Below are 7531 nucleotides of genomic sequence, written 5' to 3'. Positions count from 1 at the left end.
GAACTCAATGAAACCAAATTCCATGCTATGTCAGACTTTTCGAGGTTCCACAGGAAACCTGATTGCAATCCTCAACGTGCATCAAGTTGCAGCAGAACTGACACTGGTAAGGCTGGTGACCTACAAAACTATCAGAGGCTCCGTTACTGACAGCTTGACCTGCCAGAAGCTTATCACACACTTCGTTGGCACAGGTGTCACCTGGATCCCTGTTTACCGAAGGAGAGGATGTGGTCTGGTGTCCAGCTGTCACTCGAGTAAGATGACCGATTAACACATACCTGTCGACGTGCACACTGATTTTAATACAGCAAAATACACTTCTGGACTATGCACAAAAACATTAAAATTCGGATGAAATAATACAATAACCACAAACCAATTGACAATGAAAAAAATAAAGTGAAGCCTGTTTCTCCTTGTGCGTCGCATACTGTGCAGGTACATCTCGCCACATTAAAATTGACTAGGAAATTACATGTATTTTTTTATAAATCAATTAGAAAACCTAATTGATGTGGATATGGATTCTGTGTGTACATTACCCTGTGTGTAATGAATCTGATATTGATTAGTTACACAGGGGGACACATTGTAACTGAAATGTATTAAAATTTCTGGCAATTTCAATAATTATAGCCCGATACATAGTTTCTCATAAAATTTAAACAAAATATAAGCCCAATAAAAATATATATTTTAAAATATTTGCCTACTGAGTGCTATGCATACTGTTGCTGCTGTGCACTCAGTACTTGACCAGGGCTTTCTTTGCATGAATTACTGCATTGAGGTCATCGGTTTGTGGTGGTATTAAAATGGAAGCCCAGATTGCTTTTAACTGAGGCCTTCGGTTTGTCTGCATTGCTGGGTCTGGCATAATCTCCCTTTCGCCCATAACTCATAGATTCTCTGTGGGGTTAGAGACAGTACGTTTGTAGTATTGGTAAAGGTAAAGTGCTGCTGGAAGCTGAGGGAACCATGGAGGGCTCCAAAATTTCCCGATAGATACCTCGCTGATTTTGGATATAAGAAAACACATTTGACCAGCGCTATCAAATGACATGACTCCCCAAATCATTACTCACTGTAAAATTCACTCTCAACCTCAAGGAAGTGGTATTCTGTGCCTCTCCTGTTTCTAATCCACACCCTGATTTATAAATGTGGTAAGTAATCAAAAGAGGGGGTTTTAGATCTCTGAGCAACAGTTCGGTCCCTTTTCTCCTTCGTCCAGTTAAGAATCCCAGGAAAATCACACAAGGAATAGGACACTTACAGCTCATGAACTGACCAGTCACATTTCACACCTTATGAATTTCCAATCTCTTACCTTCGCTTTGCTTGAGAATCAACTCAACCCTGATGCTTTTTGTCCTCCGCTTAACATTAAATAAATTGCAGACGTCACTCTGTGAACAGTGAGCTTCTATAGCAAAAACCTTCTATTCTATGTCATCAATAGTGACATTTAATTCTTCTCGAAAATATTTCAGGAAGACTAATATGAGTCGGATCCTGTCTAGAAATTTCTTAAAAGTTTCTGTACTTCCTTTAAATTAAGAGCTTGCGATAATTACCACCAGACTTTGCCAAAAAGAAATTGGTTGTGCCAAAACAGAAAAAAAGGAATACCACCAAGATATATGTCAGATGGCTGAGAATGACTTTATGTCTGGATTGAGTGTGCCAGTTGAACATGCTTAATTTGGGTTTCCTACTACTAACAATAGATGCCAAACTCAACATATCATAGTCCATTAGCATTGTTTTAGTCAGACCAACTGTAAGTTGGTCTGAATAAATTCAATACACTTAATGAACTACAGCAATATTGAATTTGATCTCAGGACTACTCAACGGCCACTAAGAGTCCTGGTTGGAAGCCAAGTTGTATTGCAATAAATAAAAAAATGGTGAAATTGTGTGTGAAGATAGATTTTAAAAGTCATAAAACCTGTTACATACGTGCAAAATCCCAGACTTGTGGTTTTGAAGAATAAACCCTATATAGAAGAGTACAAATTTGAGTCAAAACTTTCTTGCTGTGTAGCTGAATACTTTTGTTGTGTCCCAAGAGTTGCAGCTGATAACTGTAGTCTGCTTCCAGTTACAAGCGGATCTCCTGTTCCACATTTGGTTTTTATGTGTCGAGTCTCTGATTGTACTACTTCTTTATACTGAAACACAACTTCTCCTGGACAGCTCCCAAGCAAAAAGTTGTCACAAATGTGATGTAACTAGTTGAAACATGTACTTTTATATTTGAAGTAGGACATTTCTAGTCACCTTTGACAGGTGTTGGTTGTTGGAAAGAACTAGTTCGCTTTGGTCTAGTTCCATATCATTTCTGCTTGACAGTAGCCATCGATATTGCAAGAATTCAGGGTGAATTTTTGTCCAGTTTCTTTAAGGACAAGAAATAAATTTCTACCCTCTTAAAATAGGTTTAAAAAAAATAAAATTATCACAATTAAGATCAGCTAATAGAATCCAACAACACTGTAACCCACAAGAAAGGTTACTTTACATACCTTTAATAGTAAATGGCAAGTTAAGTTAATCCACTTTACTAATACCAACACTACAGAAGTATAAAGGAAGTTGGGCCTGATCAGGAGATTCTAAATTTGGGGGAGCCTAGGTGTGAACAACACAGGAGAGCACAAAATGTATATAAAAAAGTAGAATTTAATATAAACATTTGTGGATCCACATTGTACAAATAAACAAAAATTGCACGCTTAAAAAAAATGTAAATAAAAGAAATAACCCAGTCTTTTTGATGTCTGTCAAATGTTCTTTCCAAGTTTGTTTAGTCTTTCCAATGTGTTTGTGAAATATTTTTTCAATGTTTCACGGCTGGTGACCAGTTGGGTCACCATCTACCGGTTCACTCGGTCCTCTGGGCTGGGGCTCGCCATCCAAGTTATTGTGGGGGTGATCTTGATGTCTCTGGGCACGATGCTTCAAAAGTGCACAATAAAGAAAAAAACAAAAACCTGACCTAGAAGAAGGTCAAAGTAAAGCAACTTAAAATTCAGGATGCTAATATCAACAAAGCTTAAGCAACAATTAAAATTTCAATCGAAAAGTGCCAAAGTACATCTATAACACTAAATCTAACATTCAACATGTGGATTAGAAACCCACATTAGCTCTGACCTACAGAGAACAGAAAGTTCCTAAGTAATAACAGCACTTTACAGCACCATGACATTAACAATGTTGAAATATTAAAACAGAAAAAGAAGTACATTTACATAGAAATAATACAACATACACAATAATAATGATATAAAGTTTACAATACAGTTTTATTTTGTATTAAATTTGAACAGTTATTAGGTATTTTAGCCAATTTTTAGCGAATTTACTGGGCCAACGGCTGAGCGCGTGCGATTACTCACCGATGCTTCAATGCTACACAACTACAGGGGATTTTTCCGTACGTCAGCTGTTAGAACAGAAGCTTTCTGAGATCTAATTTAAAAAAAAAAAACAGATTCACTATTTTGAATTATAAATTCTGCGATACTATTTTAACATTGTCTTACCAATTTCCAGGATTCTTCAAAGAATTTAACGCAATCTTACAGGCAATTTACGGAACAACTGTCAGCTCTGAGCTCTCAAGGGCTTTAGACGCAATCTGAGCTAAATTTCAGCGACAAAGGGGCGGGACAATCAATCTGATTGGCTGATGTGAAATCAGAATGTGCCAGTTATTGGTTGTTTAATCCGTCACTAAAAGCAATCACTAAAGGGATATTTCACAGGTTTTGAAGATTTTTTTTAGCACTTTTTTTATCAATATTTATGAACATATTTACAAACATATAATTTTTTAACTTTTTAATCTCGTTGTAGAATAAGATATTAAATTAATATCTATTCATTTTTTACTTGTGTTTTTAACACTAGGTTACAACACGTTTAATGCAAAATATCAGTGTCTTCATTCACGCCTCCATGAGGGGATTGGAAAGAAGTGGGATTTTGAAGGGATTTGTTTTAAGGATACTTTTTATGTTTAAAATCAAATTCATTTCCCCAACTTTTCATTCATGCCTCAGTCTGACCCACTTAAGTTTGCAAACATTGAAAAAAAAACATATATTTAGTAAAGGATTCTAGATTTTGTTTTTTACCATGGATATTCTGCAAACTTATTTTTTTTCTTGTGACAGTGATTGATTTCAGGTGGAAAATACCAGGTCACTCTGGCAATAAAAGGTCTGTTAAATGAAATGTTATACATCTGATACTGGCTGCCTAATAATTTTCTGAAGATGTCAAGAAAAGATCTTTCAGAGAAAGGATGCAAGCACAATCCCTGCATCATCAAGACAATGCAGTACATTAAAAACATGATCGCTATTAATCTTTGCCAAGGACGACAACAAGATCTTGAAAAGATGGCCTTTAATCATGTTTGTTTTCAGGAGAATGGAGGTTAGTAATATTGTCATTAATTATGTTTGGTGAAAGTTTTGGTTCAAGTTTTATTTTCATGAAACACATGTGAGCACAAATCTAAGAGGAGGCAGAGAAGGTCATGCAACTCTGTATACCAAGCTTGCCTCATTATACGGTCACCATGCATGAATATTTAACTTTCAACTGGGTGTGTGTGCATTGCTTGATGGAAGGGTGAAGGATAATTAAATGTGGGTAGAAGAAGAGCCTTATTCCAAAATGAGAAACCCACCATTTGACAAATGTGACACCCTCTCTGACACAATGATCGCTGACATGAAACTAAAAACTCATTACAGGATATTAATGAAGGTATTAGTCGTCAAAAATTGGATCATTTCTGATGTGGCTATAAATCATCTGTTTTCCTTAAATTTAATGTTAAATGTATCGCAGATAACAATCTACTGCATGCCTTTTCATTTGATATGATTTTTAATTCGAAATTGATGGATTGTATCTATAGAGGCCTTCTGATGGCTCCAACCACGGCATGATGCATTAAGGTCACCTTACGGGCAAATCCCGGGGTTGCCTTTAGAGATATATAAGAAAGATATATGATGATAGAGGAAATGTTTTACTTTAAATCAGCTTATCTTCGGCAGAGTGTGCATGTATGTGTAGGGAGGTATATATCACAGCAGCCTAATCCCACAATCATCTCTCTTCTGTCCCCATCTGAGGCTGGAGATAATGGCCAATTGACATTCACTAGATTGCTGGAAGGATATCTGTCACTCTCTCCACAAATCCATAAAACTTATTTACTTGTAAATGGAATATTTAGTATTTTTGTTGCGATCAAGAAGTCTGCCCATCGAATCATTTTTATGAATACAAATTTGGCTTTACACCTCGACAATAAGGTAATAGTTGCTTTTTACAATTTAATCACATATAGACAGACATGAAATAACTTTTTTATTGATGGCGTGAAAATCTTATTGCTGATTGTGTTTTGTTCAATGTTAGTGGATTGTGTTTTGTTCAATGCAGTAGCAGGTAATTTAATAAAGAAGAAGCAAAAAAAAACAAAAAAAAAACAATAATGAGTAGCAGATTCCTCAAACAGGAAAATGAGCAGACGTCCCATTGTTCTAACAAAGATAGATAGTTTTCTGTCAAGCTCCACAGCAAACGTTGACCCTATGAATAACAGTCGCGCCGTTATGCATGAAAACAAGCAGAAATAAATCAAATGCTTCACTGAGGGATGTAAGTTGATTAATTGTCACCATTTGCATGTGATAGAAAAGAGCCACATTGACGCTGAGGATTATTTGCGATTCAAAGTAAGGTCTATTTATCTTTATAGAACATCTGGATAAAGGTTTTTTTTTTGTTTGTTTTTCTGAGGTTCTCATGCCAATACCAAAGTTTATTTACATATTGGACGTCTTTTTTCTGCAGAATATTCTAAAACATAGGTTTTGAAGGTATAAAATGGTATGAAAATAAACCTATATATATTCATATATACGAGTGCTGTCAATCGATTAAAAAATTCAGTCAGATTAATCACACGCTGGTGCTTTTTATTAATTACAGTTAACTGCTTTGCCTAACTTTGTAAGCTTGAAATTCACACAGTTGTTTAAGCCCCTCCTGCCACAGTTCAACCAATTAAAATGCAAGCAGTTATCAGATTTTTTTTGTAACCTGACAATGTGCGTAAATGTACTTTTTTCCTTGACAGCAATACGCTTCTTTTAACGTCAACCTCCTGGTCCACATCCAGGGAAAAAAACACTGTGCATCACCCTATGGTTGAACAGGGTTGTGGCACCATCATTCTGTGGGGATTTTTTTTTTTTTTTTCCTGATGAAAAAAATTGATCCTAGTGGACATGAATATAGATGATGCTAAATATAATGCTTATAACAGTGATAAAACTGTTTGAAACTCATAAGACCCCAGAGAGGGACACAGGGTGGCAACACAATGATCCAAAGATTTTTATGATTTCTTATGGCCCTAAGTGGGATGTAATCAGTGTATGAAAAATGTATGTTTGAATAAAACATTTTTGGGTCAAGTCATTTTATTAAAATAATAAATTCTGCCCTTGTTATTGCAAAGAGGAAATTAAAGGGAATCAGCCACTTCGTCATAACATTGATTGGTCTACAGATGTAGATAAGCTTACTCAGGTAAATACATATGATATGCACAACAGCTGGATAGAAAAATGCTTTGGATCGAAGAATTTGTAGTCAACAGCACCAGCAGAGGGGGTGGCATGGACATTTGTTGCTGTGTTGCCTTGGATTACAAAAGCAGCTGCTCTTAACAATAAACTGCCACTTGATTCTGATCTTGCAAAAAAAAAAAAAAAAACACTGCATGACCTCTGCGCTTCAGGACAGGCGCATACTTAGCTTTATAAATCACCAATGTAGGTGTCAGACGGCATCCTGGAAATAGCCTATTTCGTGCAGAATGAAAGGCTAATGTCACAGTAATAACTACTCCTGTGCAGATCACACGGTTATACTTTTAGACATTGTTTTGTGTGCTGGGTTCCTGAATTTTTAGTGGCTTCTTTAAATCAAACCCTCTCTTTTTTTCCTTCCACATTTTCACATCAAATATCTCATCTTGTCCGTTTTTGGTTCCTTCACTGTCTAAAATACACCATTAGCCATTTTAAAGAACTGTATTGACACCTAAAGCAAACACCTAAAACTGGGAACTTTTTACCTTTAACCAAGTGAAAACCCACACCATCCAAATGACCTCCGACCTTCCTTGTTTGGACACATCTGGCTGAAAAGCTAATTACAAGGATTAATTTGTGTGTTAGATGCTACTACACAATTACAGCATCAAGCTAATGTTTATATACTTTCTGGGTGTTGCTTTCTGGATGTGTGTGCTCTCAAACCATTAATACGACAGTACTTAGATAACACTGCAACGCCGTTTGGTGAGATAAAGAGGGGGCTGTGATGCAGGATAAATGTGGGACAAAACGGTAACACTTTATATGAAAGGGGTTGAATAAGACTGTCATGACACTGTCATAAACATGACATAACACCTGTCATG

General features: G+C 36.2%; 1 long non-coding RNA gene across 1 annotated transcript; it reads right to left on the bottom strand.

Moving 5' to 3' along the window:
* Positions 1-3326: 3326 nt before the first annotated feature.
* On the bottom strand, positions 3327-3657 carry LOC106959470 (uncharacterized). Its single transcript, XR_001427359.1, has 2 exons — positions 3558-3657; positions 3327-3483 (listed from the first exon to the last, which is right to left on the bottom strand). It is a non-coding gene; the product is annotated as an uncharacterized LOC106959470 (long non-coding RNA).
* Between the last annotated feature and the right edge of the window lie 3874 nt (positions 3658-7531).

Source organism: Poecilia latipinna, unplaced genomic scaffold (assembly GCF_001443285.1).
Source record: "Poecilia latipinna isolate Pla-1442-1.1 unplaced genomic scaffold, P_latipinna-1.0 Scaffold1085, whole genome shotgun sequence".
Taxonomy (NCBI): domain Eukaryota; kingdom Metazoa; phylum Chordata; class Actinopteri; order Cyprinodontiformes; family Poeciliidae; genus Poecilia; species Poecilia latipinna.
Note: the sequence above shows the minus strand (reverse complement) of the source record. Positions and strands in the feature narration are given on the sequence as shown.